The sequence below is a fragment of the Pyxicephalus adspersus genome, chromosome 2, assembly GCF_032062135.1.
Source record: "Pyxicephalus adspersus chromosome 2, UCB_Pads_2.0, whole genome shotgun sequence".
NCBI classification, from domain to species: Eukaryota; Metazoa; Chordata; class Amphibia; order Anura; family Pyxicephalidae; genus Pyxicephalus; species Pyxicephalus adspersus.
Window position 1 is genome coordinate 23362765 of NC_092859.1, and position 17834 is coordinate 23380598.

Genomic DNA, 17834 nt, shown 5'->3' on the forward strand with positions numbered 1-17834 from the left:
CCTCGGATAAAACTTGCGGTTCAATGGAACCCTGGTTAAACATGGCAGAGGTAGATTATCACTCATGTTTAGTTATTATTGCTGCTTGTGTCTCCATTGGTGAAATTTGCCCTCACTTCTTGTCCTGGTGATATAAACACATCGGGTTTCAATAAACCAGCAGCAAATGTTCTCAGAGTTTTTAATTCTTTTCCTTTCCATCCAGAACCACAATAAAAGGATCTGGTAGGAGCTGAGATTTCAAAATTAAAGGTTCATTTTATCCAGATGATCAAAGTATAATTTACAACTATAGGTGAATATATAATAAATATTAGTTGACTTTTTCATTTTTCTTTAAAAATTGGCTTAGCCAATATTATGACTTAAAATCAGTCCTTATACAGACCAGATGAAAGCTGAATCAGGCTGGAATTGAGAGTGTCTGTAACCTAGTGGGTTGGAGGGAAGATTAGCAAGATTCCTTTCAGAATGAAAGGAGAGGTTGGCTGGGTATTGTAGTTGTGGTAATGACCATGGTCTGTCCACAGTCATCCAAGTGGTGGGCCAGTGGTACAGATAATACAGAATTGTAGCACAGCAAGGAAATCACAAGAGGAGGAACACTCTTCAAATCGTCTGCTACATATAACAATTCCTATACAGGGGTTTCATTTAGTAGCCTTCTAAAAATATGATTTCCCAAAGGTTTGAACACAAGGTTTGCCCGCTGATCATCGGTCTATGAGCTCACCAGTTTGGATGAATCCAAATCCCCGGCTTTGCGATGGAAAGAAACACTTGATGGTAATGAAGGCAGACACCCAGCACACCGAATATTCACCATCAGGGAGATGCGCCATTCTTTGTCTTCCCCGGGGAAAATCGGGTCTCTTTCAAAAATTGATTTTTTTTTGTGTTTCTTCCAAAAAAACTTGAGATCGGGGAGACCTAATTGGCCAAGCTCGAGCCTCCATCCTCATGAATAACTCATTACATTAGACTGAATTTTTTGCTATATATTCATATTATCCCTGCAGAGCAGTAAAGAGTCTCATTCAAACGCAAATAACAAAGGGCAAGAAAATAATAGTCAAGCAGTGACATAATCACAGCAGATCTGATAGTCTCATGTTCCAGGTCTGGGGAACAGGGAGGGAGCAGGTGTATCAAAAATAGTCAGAGCTTATGAGTTTGTATTGAGAACAGAACAGAGAAATGGAAAATTCATTTCAGGCTCAGAATATGTTGTCTCAATCATAGAATATCTGGCTTGTTTTATTGACGCTTTTTGTTGGAAGAGAGGGAAGGGCCCTGTCCATCCTTGCACGCGTGTAATAATTTATTGACATATATTACGTTTATAGGCAGATTATTTAAACATATGGACTTCCAGGGCACCTGAACAAAATTTTATATTACATATTTAATATGATAAATTCATTTCTGATGGTGCGTACCACAACACTCGGTATTGCGTTATCATGTGTTGAAAAACAACTGCTTGGGTTAATGCACCAGGGTATCAATGAATGACACCGCAGGATGCAGAAACTATGCATCAACGTGCCTTGTGGTTACCCACACCATAGTACACGAGTTCCTGCAATGTACAGGTTTAAAGAACCCTTTGAATTAGTATGATGCACGGTAATGCATGTAGTATTTTTTTTCAATTGCACCCCAATGCATTTAGGAGAAGAAAAAAAAACACTGCATTAAAAATTTCATTTATTGCCAATTGCCATTCATAAGCCAATTCATTTTCAGTGGACGGACTTCATACAGCAACTTAATGCTCGTCAGGGTGTTGCACAGATCAATAAAGGCCCCAACATAAAGGTTTCAGCATGTGAAGCTTCTGAAGCAGTGAACGCTTGTTTGCATGAAAGGAAACAGACTATAAATTTACAAGCTGTATACAAAACAGAATGCTCAATATCACAACCTGACAATTCAGAACAACAATTACGTAACTCCTAAGGAGAACAAAAATTAATTGGTTATCAGCACAACAAGAAAGGGCCAATAATACCTAGCGACGTGAAAAAATATTTTGGACAGGGATTGGAGAATGCCAATGTGGCAAAGTGATAACACTGCTTTATAGATACAGTACAGAAGCGTTGTCACCTTAGGATAGGAAGTGGGTTGTGGTCAGGATTACCAGGTGGCTATAAGGGAAAAACAGACCATATCTAAAGCCCCATTCAGATGATGGTCGCTGGAAACAATCTTTTGTGATCAATTCTAGTGACAGATGAATGAATCAGATGTGCACAGAGCACCGTTCTGTTCCATGGAAAGGAGACGGAGGATAAGCATATGGCACCCCACTGTGCTCACCTCCATAGAAGTGAGCAGCAGTCATTCCCAATCAGTCGTTAATCAATCTACGGATCAGGAGACTGCTGTGCACGTCAGATTTTCCAAGACTACCCGTCTCCGACAACTATTGTCTTAAGTAGTTGATCACATTCATGTTCTTGGGTTTAGATAAACTTTAAACCTTACTTCCCTCCAACAGCCAGGGCGGACTTGTGCAAGGTTAATGATGGTGAACAATCTTGGCCGCTTCACCAGTTTTCCAATAACCCATTTAGAATACATGTTGATAATGTTCCTCACCTCCGATTATCCCCCCCACCCGGTGCCCATAGCAGCTAAGTAACATCTGACACAGTAACAGCTATAAATCAAAGAAAAGAACAATAAGTAAAGTGCAGAATGTTTTCCAGGCCTGGCGCACACAGTGCCCATCAGATACCAGCCTGCAATTCTTTTAGCAGCATTTCATCAGCACAGCGAGCAGCAGGCATGGAAAGCCGTCAGGCACACTGTAGACTGTAAAAAAGGTTTATTGGTCTTTTTTATTTTTTATACTAAGATTTAGGTCAATGGCGGACAAAAATCAGTCCATTAACCATGCCAAAATGTCCAAGTCACATGGCTGGCGTCTATGGCAGAGTTAAGTGCGATTTCTATCCAGTCGGTGGGAGACGGGGAAAAAAATCCTTCTAGAACAATTTCACAGTCTAATTAGCTTCTTTAAACAAACACTAAGTCAGATAATGAGGTAGAATTTCTGGTTTCTGTTTTTTTTTTTCCAGCAGTTCTGAAATTACAGACGGTCGTATGCGCAGAGGGCGAGCAGGGTAAACGGAGCTGACCCCAGCCTCGAATTATGAGTTTTGCAAACGGTAATTGAGGGAAGATATTTATCGCTAATCAAGACTGCGGTGTTTATGAAGCGACAATTAAAAATGTTGAGGAGTCTGAGAAATGCTGCAGACATGATATTAGTGATTGGCAGCAATGTACAGAGACGCTCACACACGGTCAAACAGAGAATTATGTTTTTGTCACAATCGTCTGGTCGCAGCTTTGCAGATTTTTCGGAGCACATTGAATTACATTCTCCCAGGACAACGGATAGCGTTTGCAATCTGCAGTACAAATTTTTGTTTCTTTGCATTGTTTTGTATCAGCTATCTTTGCGGACTGAATAAAGAGATGTGTGAATGGGGGCTATTCACTGTAACCTGTACATTGTCAGCAATATTCCTGTTTGGTGTCACACCTACAGCCTTCCCACTGATATTATAAAAAGATCTTACATAGTGTACACACCAAGCAGCATGCAAACACTAATATACCATGAAAAATAATATTAATTCTTCTGAAAGATATTTATAGGTAATAGACACTTTCTTCCACTCCTACAAAAAGAAAATCTCTTCTGTATCCCCCAGCGCAGCATTTAAAAGGCCAGATTTGTGTGTTTTATGATATTGCATTTTTGGGCTGCAAGGAAAATGCACCCTGCAGCATTTGGACATTTTTAAAAGCCCTTTAGTTATTGAAAACACCTAGGAGTGCCGGTCAACTGGAGGTGCAGATCATGCTCTAGTCTGGAATGGCGATTTGAGAAACCATTCACCATACTTACACCGGTGTAGTCTTTTCCTTTGTTTTAGGTGTTGCGGAGTTGCGTTTATGTGAACTTATGCTGCAGATGCCTATCCAGAGCTGATGACAATCTTTGTGATATATGACTTACTATCACTCAGGCTACTGGGTATTTTAGTCTACTATGAGGCTATCTATTCCCAGAAGAAGCGATTGCATCCGCAAAACGCGTCGGGCATACAAGAATTATACTAGAATAGTTTCTGGTGTGTTGTCCTTGGTGCCCACATCAGGGTTTTTTTATTCTGTTTGTGTATAATGTGTGAAAACATTTGTATTGCAATTTAATAAAATTGTTACTTTTTAATGAATCATGGCCAGGAATTCCCTACTTTGGCCCTGTTGGGTTTTTATACTCTGTTACTTATGGTATATGGCAACTTATTGATATATTAATAGAAATTCCTTGAGAAACAACCACTATGTTTTTTCTATTGAAAACCCCTACAATGGCTTATAAATGCGGCAGTAAAATACGGCTACTCTGAACACCCCCTTACAGTAAGGCGCATGTGCAGCATTCAGCAGCAATTAAAAAGAAAATAAATATAAGATCCATTATTACCCATTGCTTCTTTGCAGAATATCAAAGCCACGCCAGTCTAAACCGGAGAAAAAAAAGATCTGAATGTATTTTCTATGTGTCCCAACCATTTCTGTGTTGTTAAAACATTGTTTATTTTTACATTACCTTTGTGATGGTTCATGCTGTATTGTTTTCTTGGTTATTCAAAAAAAAAAAAAATGTTATGATAACCCAGGAAAAAAAAATGTACTGCTTGATGGCAAATCTCCCAACTCCATTGCCTCATTGGGACGGATTTTAATAAAGCTCTCCAAGGCTGGAGATGATACACTTCCATCAGTGAAGCTGGGTGATCCAGCTAACCTGGAACAGTATTTTTAAAGGCTTTTGTTATTTGTTAGCAAATGCTTTCAATCTTGGACCAGATCCATTCCAAATTTGCTGGATTACCCAGCTTCACTGATTAAAGTGTATCCTCTTCAGCCTTGGAGAGCCCTAATAGAATCAGGTCCTCTGTACCTATTTTGGAACTAATTGTTTTTGGAAGAAAACCTAAAAAAAGGAAAACAGTGAGGGAAGTTTCCCCAATTATTTTTTTTTCTATTAAAGGGGGCATGGCAGTGGTGTGTCCCCAGTCTTATAATCGGTGCCTTTCTTTCTCTAACAAGAAATATAGGATTTGGTAGTCATGCTTTTCAGAAGCCAAGGAATGTTAGGGGGGCTTTCTGAAAATTTCTATTGAATTCTCAAAGTATATAACACAGAAACAATGCCCCGATGCTCAGAAATGAATACACATGTGGTGAGGGGTGCTGTACTAAAACAAGCTGCTGCAATGCAAAAAAAAAAGTACCAACCGCATTTAGCCTAAATTACTGCCCAAAAAAATGACGCTACTTCATTGTCATTCAACTACAAAAAGATCTTATGAATGCAAATGATTCAGCCGGTATACTAGTACCACACAATGATTCAGTCTTACTGCTCCTTGCCTTGTGTGAGTCTGAAGGAGGACATTGAACAACGGTTCCCATATACATAACTCTGTATCGGTTGTACAATCCCAGTGAAGGTCGCCATGTGACAGAATACCGTAAAGGTTTGGGTATTATGGATGCAATTCAATTCCTGCAGAGAATAGGTTGTGTTGGTTTATCTTCCTTCCATGGCCACGCGGCTCGCCCAGGGTAAAGCTGAGCGTGCTATTAATGCTGCTTGATGTTGGGATATCAAATCTTTTTTTGTTCTTCCTTTTATTTATATTCAAACATTCTGACATCTCCAAATGGTCAGCATATCACGTTTATAAAATATCTGGAATTCTCCACATATTTCAGTTTAAAAATACAAAGTGTGATTCTCCAAACATAGCCTACAAAGTGTCACCAGCACATCAGTGGTCCTCCAACCAGCCTTCTATTCATGTATCACATAAAACAAGCCATGACCTGGAGATTACAAAAACCCCTTCCCTGGGTGGTTGTGTCCCCAGAAGTCCTAAAATATTATCAGCGACCCTGGGAGACTCAATGTGACAATGCCCCTGGTTATGGGGATGGAAAATTAGCACTCTGCTGGCAGCAACAATTGCAAGAAATACAATATACTAATTAATAAAAAGTTTCCTTTCTTTTTATATATCCTGCACAAACTTTTTAGTAACAGTCCTTTATGTGTTGAGGAGATCCCACCATCCCTGTGCTGAGTTTTTACACCTGCATTTCCCAAATGAGAGAACTTCCCCATTCCTGCTCCAAGTTTCTGGGTCTGCACATATGCAGTGCCCATTATTAGGGGTCCCCAGTTGCTCTGAAGTCCAGGCTTTGAAAACCCATTGTAGTTATTAGGGTTTCCAACCACCCCTGCATGTAGCTCCCAGGTCTGTACACCTGCTGTGCCCATTATGAGGGGCTCCCAATATCCTGCACGGAGGTTTCAAATCTGAAAACCTACAATTACACTATCCCCGAGTTTCCAGTTTTGCTGTTGCAAGAACTTCCACCATTTCTGTGATGTGTTCACACTTCTACGTGTTTTCTCCTTTATACTTTAGTTCTTGTATTCTTTAAAGCAATATGTTTACCAGCCATTAGGGAGCTCTCAGTGACCCAGTGCAGTTACTGTAATAAATATTTGCAAGTGCTACAAGTAAACATTTCTTAGCATGCGGCAGTTATCATAAAATATATCAGAAGGTTTACTTTACAGTTTGTTTTTTTTTTTTTTTTAAAGAATTTCCTATTCTTGCTTTTTCATATTATGTTGTATTAAAAATAAAATCCAGCTACTAGAAGGCCTCTCAGTAGCTCAGGGTAATTAATTTGTCTTAATAAGTAATGAAATAAGATATCAGCCACACAGTGAGTGCATTGTTTTTAGTAGGTCAGAATTCAGAAATCAGAAGAATAACAGCAAATAAATATAAAAGGATTTATTTTTTTAAATCACATAGGATATCCAATGCATGGGACAAACTAAAGGTTAAACTGTTGGGGTTCAATCTGATATTTAGAGCCCCCTTCCCCACGAAAGTGCTCAGCACATCTTTGCCTTGGAACAAGCTCTTCTTCAAGGAGTCGGACAATGGCAGTGAGCCATAACATGACAGGTTCTCCTTAATAATGGGTGACAGATGGCCTCCCTCCGCATTCAGGGCTGGTGCAAGAATTAAATTATTTAGCTAAGGAGTTTGTATTGTAGATGGGCGCTGCTGTGTCTCCATTGTTTCCAGTGCAGACAATTGGCAGAAGAAGCCATATTACAGCCTCCCCACCCTGAAGCTGCTGAGACGCTGGAAAATCCTGCCATCAAAGCAGGATGCGGCACAGCCGGGGCGAGCACCCATCTCTGGAGTGGGAGAACCTGTTATGCAGGAATGAGTTTTGATGGGATTAAGTGGAAGTTGGGGAGGAAACATGGGAGGGGGGATACAGACATGGCTGCACATTGATGGGGGGTACAGACATAATCCCCTATCTAATGTACAGCGCTGCGTTATATGTTGGCGCTATATAGTGTTTTATTTTAATAATAATGTTCATAATAACTGTAGTTGGGGGGGTTTACACACATGGTTGCACATGGGGGTGCTACAGACTGCAAATAATTCATTTTTCACATTGTTGAAATCCTCAATGCTTTTATTCTTTTCTGTGGGCTGCCTAATGAATTCTCACTCTATCACCCAGTGTTCAAAGTAAACCTGTCAACTTTACAAGGTTCTAACTTTTTTGTCATTAAAGAATTGACCATGAGCTCCACTTTGACTTTGCCTAGGCTGGGATGGAGTCACTGGTCTGCTGCAAGCAAGAGGAAGAAGTTTTAGTCTCTTCTCCCCCATTGATTACACTGCAACATTGTAACTTTCTGGCAAGTCACAAGTTGTAAAGCATAAACTCTGCCAGCTGTGATTTTCAGGGGTAGGAGAACCTTAGAGCAGGCACTTAAGGGAGCCCAATGTATAGGTATATAGCAGGAATTGGCTGGTGGTCGTTAGAGGACTGTACCCTGTAAATGGTGCTGTTCTCCAAGAAAAGGAAGATTTTTGTGAGAGGTAACAAATATTTGGACGTGTTATACTGACAATACTCAGTGCTGCACTAACATTTGTACCAATTTTAACTTCTAAGCCCCAATGACCAAAACATATTAGAATTCTGGCAAAGTACAATGCAATATAGCGCCTCTTTTTGGGAACAATGGGCTCAATAGGCAAGAAATGAGGGAAAACATTCCTAGCAGGGCTGGGATTTTCCTTTCTGTCTGCACTGAGTATCCCCTGGTAGAAAAGGATAATGCAGAGGCAGGGAGATTTCTACACTGTAGGTCCTCAGGTACAGCTTCCCCTCCAGCAAGGAGTACAGTATTGACACCACCAAATCTAATGATGATTGTCATTGAAAACGATTTTCTGTTTTAGAGTGAGCGAAGAGGCCAACCGGCACCCTACTGTGCTCTCCTTCATAAGATTGAACAGTGGTTGCTCCTGATTGGTTGCTCAATCCGTGTTAGCCAAAAACAATGCTACAAGGAATGACCATGTTAGAATATATTATAGAGGGCCAATATTAGCAGTGACAGGTTCACTTTAAGCTGTAATACCACCAAGTGGGGGGTTATGTCTAAGATTGGGGGGGAGGGAGTCTGCCTTACCAAAACAGTCATTTCAATAGAATTTACAGCATTTTTCTCCAGGCTTCATTGTGAATCATTGTTTGTACTCGGTTCTGTCTACACACAATAAGATCTGTTTATAAGCAGCCACAGGCAGTCACTGTGTCCCCACACACAGAAATATCTGATAAAAATACAAATTTCTCTTGAGATTGGTTTATCTCAGTTACAGTAAATACCCCCCTTGTTTACACAACACTTTATACTGGTATGCGGTCCAGGCACCACTTGTAGTCACTTATTTAAACAAAGCTATTCAAGGCGAGGAATGTAAAATCAGTCATAAGACCGGGTCCAATAAAAATTGTAATTATGAAGATTAACCAGGGCTTTCCTAGTGCTTCTGGAGCGGATTGTAGCCTTGTGATCATCATTTTACACTTTACCTGCCCTCCTTGGCCATTTATGATTCCCATCCCTCAATTCAATATATAGATTGAATATAATCAAATACATTGAAAGAATAATTGGGAATTAAAAATTGATCAAAAACAGCAACCTGTTAATGAAAATGTCAGATTTTTCCAATGTATGCAGTTAAAGTGTCTTCAAGGTTTGCAACAGGACCAACAAGTATTTGTACATTTTAAATTGATATACCAGGATGTGTTTGATGGGTAAACAGACCAAAAGGGATCAAATAAAAAGTAAATTCTGAAACGTACACACAATGGATGATTCTCAGTTGTGCTCGTCTCAGGTGAAAATCTGTAAGCACTTCTGTGATGTTGTTTATCAATCTGCCACAGAGGATTGATAAATGACTAAATGAAAAACAACTGCAGTATTCTCTCTAGCACTTTTTGGTGACCACGCGATGTGTTTTTGGGTGGTTACTGAAGATTTGGGTTACTGTACTGGGGCTGCCATCCATCTACAATTTCTTACCACCTGGCTTAAAAAAATTTTTTGGGTTGAACACAGAACTATACTCCATAGGAGTGAACAGCAGAATGAAGCCCATTTGTCCTCCATTCTTATTATAGAACAGAATGATGCTGTGTGTACAGAGATCCTTCATTCAGAGTCACTGGGCCATTAGGACTTGTTCACACAGATGGTTGTAATATGGTGCACATGTATCTGCAGCCACCTCCAATCATGTTACCTTTTATTTTAGAATTTGGGGTTTGCTCAAGCACCAAGATATATAGAAGCAAGTAGCATTTCAGGACGCTCCAGTTGGTGCAACTGCCCTGTAACCGCTGGAAATCCATCTATTCATAGGTCAGACCACATCTGGGCACCAGTTCACAAAAAGGACATTGTAGAATTGGAGAGAGTGTAAAGAAGGGCAACTAAACTAATAAAGGAATGGAGGAACTCAGATATGAGGAGAGATTAGCTGAACCTAATTTATTCTCCCTTGAGAAGAGATGTTTAAGGGGGATATGATCACCCTGTAAAAATATATAAACAGTCCATATGGAGAACTCTCTTCCCGAATATTCAATTTTAGATCATTACAAAGAACAAGAGGGCACTCGTTGCGCCTGGAGTAAAAGAAGTTTAAGCTCCAGATAAGGAAGGGATTCTTCACTGTAAGAGCTGTGAAAATGTGGAATCGGCTCCTTCAGGAAGTAGTTTCAGCAACTACTATAGATTGCTTTAAGAAAAAGCTGGATGTTTTTCTGGAAGCACAGAATATAGCTGGGTATTAAGGATTTAAAGTAAAAATAACAGTGACTGTTGATCCAGGTACATAGAGTTTTCCTATATTAAACTTATCACCAAGTATATATTTAATGACCACCAATATTAGTTATCAATCCCACAGCATGTTTTAAAAACATTGGAGGTATATAATTATTATTACTATGCACATAGTACACAAAAATAAATAAATGTCTTTATAAACATGACTATATTTCTGTACTGTCCAGCTACAGTTGTATGCATATTTATTGTTATTTTTTATAATTCTGGAACTTCTTTATAGAATACCTGCTCTGTAATCTACAGCTGCCTGGTCCCCTTTTTGGCTATACTTGTTTTAATACTTTTTCACTTTGTGCCTCATATGTTTAAAGCACATATTCCTTTCACTAGAATTTTTGTAAATGATAAATATGATTCCTATTTTATATCATAATTGTTGTATTTTGTGTCATTGCTATTTTACAATAACATACTACAACGTATTAAATTCTGAAAAGCAAAGATTTTTTAAAACGCATCAAGATCATTTCAATACTTTGTTGTATAATGAAAGATATTGGTACATATAGTACTTCTTGTTATTTCTTCTCTTTAGATAAAGTTACAGCATTTGTAGAAGTAATTGGTACACGTTTAAGGCATGGGGTGTTAGCACTATACTAATCATTATTTGTATATTGCTGCTTTGAATTATTGGTAATATAACCTGCATTTTTATTAGTTTATTGCATAATATAAAGTATTACTTTATTGGAGATACCTTTAAACTCAGAGGACTAAGGAAATCTTTCCAGCTGCCTGCAGCAAACTGATGACATCATCTGACAGCCTAGGCAAAGCAAGGAATTGGTCTCAAGAACTATCTGTTGATGGTAAATTGTTTCTAAATACTTGAGAAATGTAAAACAAAGATTTTTGACCCACAATGCTGACAATCTATGATTTTATAATCACACACAGTGACTTCTTAGTCCATCTTGCTTTGTATTAGTCATTCCATTTTATGATGCCTCCACACACTTCATCTTAATATCTCGCTCAGTCCAGTCAAAAATAAAAATGCCATCAAATGGAGAAAACCACCGCGCTGTTAAAAACACAAGGTGAAAATTGTCATGTTGGATTGTAACATGTGTGGTGCCCTTGTCATGGAGATATTGGCATTTCTCAAGGTCACCCAGGTAGACAAATACATCCACCGTGTGCACGCAGCCCTGATGAGTCCGATGATGAAGCCATCCTACCCCGGGATTAATTTATAATCTCACAGAATGGGAATGTCAGATAGGACGTAGGAGCAAACCCAGCAGGAGATTTTGAGGTTAACCTTTCCGCTGCCAGCATGAGGCCAAGCCGGACTGGTGGGCCTGTACCCAAATATAGCCCTCAATTCTGCATGAATTCACACCGCGATATATTGCTGCATGGCAAGAATCACTTCATATATGTCCAGACCTTTACAGAGCAACTTGGATTAGATGCTAATGAAATTCACACATTGCCCTGGATAGGTACTAGAAGATGACCCAAGATCCAAATTTTAATGTTCAATGGATTATGGGGTCATTTGCCAATTTTGTCACATGACCAGAGCACAGAGTGGTCTGTATTTTGGTCTTATTATAGACATTTATTATACCCAGCCTATGTTTGTGGTATAGTTTGCATTCTCTGTAGCCAGGTTGGCGCTTTATGGAATAGGTAACCACCCCAAGGTCCAGGGCACATGGGCATTTTCGGTGTGTAAATATTAGTCTGAAGGCCATCAGCAAGTCTGCTCAAAGCTCACAGGCACTGTAAATCCTCAGCTTCAGGGAGCATTTTTAAAGCTAAAGTTTGCTAAGACTTGTTTAACGCTACAGTCAACATTTTCAATGAGATCTGCACTCAGCACGCCACAAGATTGGAGGAGAAAGATGATTTAAAAGCTTCAAAGAGCTTACCCAAAGCATGTCAGATGTTCAGTAAAAGCTTGATGAACTGACACTAAAGGGAACTGTTGAGCCCAGAATTTTTTTAAGCCAGGTAGCAGCCTATGTATTGTGAACCAACTCTTCAGTAACCAACCAAAAACGTGGTTACTGAAAAGTACAGGGTGGTGCGCACAGCTAAAAGGGGCTGGGGAGAACACCGTAGGGTTTAACAAATAAAATGAAAAGCCCCATTCAAATGTAAAATAAAGGTTTAGATGGAATGGATGGCTGTAGCTTTAAACTGGCAGTTAGCAAGCTATAAGAGGAAATATGAGATTGTAAACAGTTTGGGGCAGGGTCCTCTCCTCCTCCTGTGTCATTGTTTGTAACAGTCTGTCATTTGCAACCCCTATTTAATGTACAGCGATATGTTAGCGCTATATAAATACAGATTATTATTAATAAAGATGGGCTGTGCCTTGTCAATGCTTAAAATGACAGCAAAACTTTTTATAGGGTTACCGATACCCCTGGACTGTACCGCAATATCGCTCAACTTTTGGAGTCAGTTTTTAGCTCCAAGTAGTAAAATGACTTGCCCCTATCGCACCCCCATTATGTGGACCATAAAAAAAACAAATACGCAAAATAAAAATGGATTTGTTAAATTGAGTGCTTTTTTCACAACTCTATTTTCTTTATATTAGATTTCCAATTTAACAGATGATATGTTAACTGCAAAATAACACCTATTTGTAGATAAAACATACATTTATTTATATAGAGGAACGACTAAGGAGGACAGCCCCTGATGTTAATCCAAAATATGCTAATCCAAAATGTATTTGTTTTACAAATGTGAGAACCTTATGCAGACCCTGTAGTCAGCTCCTGATGGATATAAATTATTCTTCTAGCTGTATGCCCCTGCATTGCCCTACACAGCAATAGGTGAATCCCAAACATTTATACATAAATAGAGAAATATGAAACAAAACCTAATTAAGAATTGGGAGATATAGGAGGTGTCATATATAAATGTGAGGGGCAATGCACGCTATATAAATGTATAGGGTCCACCTAGTGATATATATATATATATATATATATATATATATATATTACTAATATACTCTATAAATAGAGTATTGATATGTGAGAGTCAAAATATAGATGTATGGGGTAATGTACTCTATAAATGTATAGGCTCCATCTCTTGATAAGGGGGGTCCATGTATATACTGTATCTTTAGGGCAATGTACTCAATAAATAAGTAAAGTCCACCTATTGATATGTGAGCTTCATTCATATATGTATGGGGCAGTGAACTGTATAAGTGTATAGGTTCCATCTATTGATATGTATAAATGTATTAGGCAGTGTATTGTATAATGTACATATGGATATGTGGTGTCTATATATGAATGTATGGGGAAATATACTCTATAAATATATGGGGTCCACCTATATGTATGAACATATGTAGGAGGTAATGTACTGTAAAACGTATAGGGTTCAGCTCTGCATTTGGGGGGTCAATAAACAGATGTAAGAGCAATTTGCACCATAAATGTATAGGGTCCTCCTATGGATCTGTAGGGCCTGGTAATACAGTACATTGCTAATACAGCCATACTTGGACCCCACATATATCTATATATCCAGATTTCAATGTCTTCACCACTATATCTGTATCCCCAATCACCTCCTGATTCCCAGTTATCTGCACAGCTTGCTAATTTTTAAAATGCACCTTTCTTCCCCCAGAATAGCAATCTTATTTTAGCACTTAGCTACCTTAAAATGCTCCTGCGCTGCCGCAGGATGGCCAGCAGAGGGCGTCACTCAGATCAGATCAGTGTACTGAAGCCTCCCAGACACAAGAAAGCAAAAAAGAAAAAAAAAAAAAGAGAGGGGGGGTGTTGTGTTTTTAACAATAAAAATAACCCTTAGCTGCCTTCAATCACCCTCATTACAGTTGAAAAAGATGGCCATCGCAAGCTATGGTCCCTAATGAGGCCAGAGATGGGGGGAGGAGAAAGATGTTCCCATATCCTTTCCATTCTACAGTGTGGGGGAGGGGATCTTTGCAGTAAGAGGCTTGGGGAGTCCTGGAAGGGGTTAAATCAAACTAACTTCAATCCGATTAATGGTTACCATTGCAGGCTGTCACTCCTATATAAATGGATACAACTCTCAGCTTTAGCCATAAATGCAGTTAATGTCTAATCCCCAGCAGAAGGCCTCAGTGCCTACAAGTTTTACAGAAAAACAAAAAGCATTTTACACATCCAGCATAGGAGCTGCATAGCCCTGACATTGTATGGAGCAATGCATGCCCCTCCCCCACCAGGGGCACCAAAGGGTTAAACATTCTTTTTGCTGCACAGCTCTTGCAGGGAAGGGGGGCATGCAGCAAGTTTTGGTGGAATATCTCTTGCAGATAGTAGATACACAATAGGCAATTCTCCCCACCCCATCCTTCCTTAGAAAAGTCAAACCCAGTTCAGCTTAACCCTAAAAACTAACCTCCCCCCTCCCCCACCCAAAGGCTGATTAACCCCTTCCAGCCATTGCAGAATGCAGCACACACAAATTACACAATAAATACACTGCAAGCCTGGTACAATCACAGGAAATCAGAGAATTCTATGTATACATAGGGCTGCCAGCACAGGAAGGGTTAATAGAGATTTTGGGGTGTTCAGTCTTACCTCCACACACAGGGGCAGATGGGGAGCTTCATGGTACTCAGATCCTTGGTGCAGTCCTGGGGGGTCACAGCTGTTTCTTGGGGGTCCTTTGTGCCATGCTTGGGGGGCAGCCAGGCTTTAGGCAGATTGGGGGTTCCTCAGTGGATCCAGCTGCACCCCCATGTCTGGGGTATCCTACATCCAGGGGCCACAGGCTGGGCCCTATAACAGGAGGGTGCCTGGCACCTAATCTGCAGGGAAGAGGCAGCAGGCAAGGGCAGCACTACAGCCCCCTGTGTGCCCCCTCCTCTGCACCCCCATGCAGGGTCCCCTGCACCCAGCCAAGAGGCAGCTTGCTGAAAGTTGGATTTAGGAGAGAAAAGGCAGAGAAGGAGGAGGAGAGCTGAGCCTTTTCTTCTCTGCTCCGAAGAGCAATCAAACGCCCATCTCATGGATGACGTGCAGGGGGGGGGGGGCTGTCAGGGCTCCCCCTCCCCTCCTCTGTTTAACCAACACACTTCAATCAGCCATCATGGGGGGCATCATATGATTATTACCCCCCTATACCCCATGACACATCAGAGGGGCACAATGTATAGACGTGATATAACATCCACCCCCTACACAAGAAATAATCATCATCACATAACCCCATGTGTCTGCATTGTTATTATTGTATAGAATACCTAAGGGGGAATTAGTCAGATATTTACATAGAGCCAACATATGCTGTAGTGTTGTACAGAGAACACTGAGCATGAACAGGAGCGTACACTCTGATACCTCCTTCACAATCACAAAATATTTTTATTACTATTATTACAATCATCATTGTTTATTGTTATTAATGTTATTGTTATTAATATTGTACATTTATATAGCTCCGACATATACCATGCTGTTGTACAGAGAACCTTGAGATAGTCATATCAGTACTTACACCAGAGGAGCTTACACTTTAATACCTCCTTCACAATCACATATTATTTTTATTACGATTATTACAATCTTTATTATTTTTTATTATTATTATTATTATTTTTTTATTTTTTTTTACATGTATTTAGCTCTGACATATACCATGCTGTTGTACAGAGAACACTAAGCAAGTCATATCAGTACCTACACCAGAGGAGCTTACACTTTAATACCTCCTTCACAATCACATATTATTTTTATTACTAATATTACAATCATTATTGTTTTTTATTATTAATAATATTTTCCATTTATTTAGCTCTGACATATACCATGCTGTTGTACAGGGAACACTGAGCTAATCATATCAGTACATGCACCAGAGAAGCTTACACTTTAATACCTCCTTCACAATCACATATTATTTTTATTACAATTATTACATTTATCATTATTATTATTATTATTATTATTAATATTTTACATTTATTTAGCTCTGATATATACCATGCTGTTGTACAGAGAACACTAAGCTAGTCATATTAGTACTTACACCAGAGGGGCCTAAACTCTAATACCACTTTCACAATCACAAAATATTTGTATTACTAATCATTGTTAATTGTTATTAATATTGTACATTTATATAGCTCTGATATATACCATGATGTTGTGAAGAGAACACTGAGCTAGTCATATCAGTACCTGCACCAGAGAGGCTTACACTCTGATATCTCCTCCACAGTCACATATTCAATATTAAACTTTTATTACAATCATCATTGTTTTCTATTAATATTATTTTTATTATAATACATTTTTATAGCTCTGACATATACCATGGTGATGTACAGGGAACTCTGAGCCAGTCACATCAGTCTCTCCATAAAGGCTTACACTCTTATATCTCCTCCATAGTCAAAATAATTTGTTAATACGGTAGTATTATTACACCTATCTAAAATATATATAATCATTGTTTAATAATACTATTATTATCATTATTGTTTATTTTTATATATTCATTTACTCTGCCATATTCCACAGTGTTGTACAGGGAACACAGAGCCAGGCATATCAGTCTCTGCACCAGAGGATCCTACACTCAAATGTCCTCCCACAGTCAAATACTAAAATTAATAATATTATTATCATCATTATCATTGTAGTTTAATATTATTATCCATTTATATACTCTGCCATGTTGCACAGTGTTGTACAGAGAACACAGAGCCAGTCAGATCAGTCATTACACCAGTGGAGATTCACTAAAAAGCATCACCACAGTCATACATTATTATTACTGTTTTGCATTTATATAGCTATGCAATATTCTGTGGTGCTTTATAAAGGACAGTGAGCCATTCTTATTGATCACTGTACCAGAGGAGCTTACACTTTTCACAGCAGCAGGCTACTAATACACATTTATACAGTAGCTCCAACATATCCTGCAGTGATGTACAACAAACACTCAACCAGTCATATCAGCCTGTTACGCTCTAATGTCACATTACAAATACACTATTAATAATATTACATTTTTATATAACTCTGACATATACCGCAGTGCTGTAAAGCCATTCACATCAGTCTCTTCAGCAAAGGAGCTTACGCTCCAATGTCACATTATAAATACACACTATTGATAACACTGATCAACAAACATTTTCTTGCCAAACTGATTAAAGTTATTTTAGCTTATGTTTGATGCACAGATTCCAGATATGGTATTGGTATTGCTAGATTGGCTCTAGTTTTTTAAATAATGACCTCAATAATAACCTCATAGAAAACTAATGAAACATGAAAACTAGATATGCCTACGTATACAAAATTACATTTTTTAAATACTTAATGTCAATATATTTTATATTCAGTATAATTACAGAACTAATCACAAAGAAGGCATTGAAAAACTCAGTTTGTATGATTTCCTTTTTATGCTGATGATCAGTACAATCACGTTGAAGGCTCCAGCAGTATTCTGCCATCATGTGTCT

General features: G+C 38.9%; 1 protein-coding gene across 3 annotated transcripts in view; it reads right to left on the reverse strand.

The window, feature by feature from the left end:
* HIPK2 (homeodomain interacting protein kinase 2) overlaps positions 1-15336 on the reverse strand; it is a 46509-nt gene extending 31173 nt beyond the window's left edge. For 2 of the 3 annotated variants that reach the window (XM_072399950.1, XM_072399949.1), the window contains exon 1: positions 14935-15335. The gene's annotated coding sequence lies outside the window, so the exon portion shown is untranslated. Of the gene's footprint in view, positions 1-14934 lie in introns of all 3 variants that reach the window. The other variant, XM_072399951.1, reaches the window with a different exon arrangement.
* Between the last annotated feature and the right edge of the window lie 2498 nt (positions 15337-17834).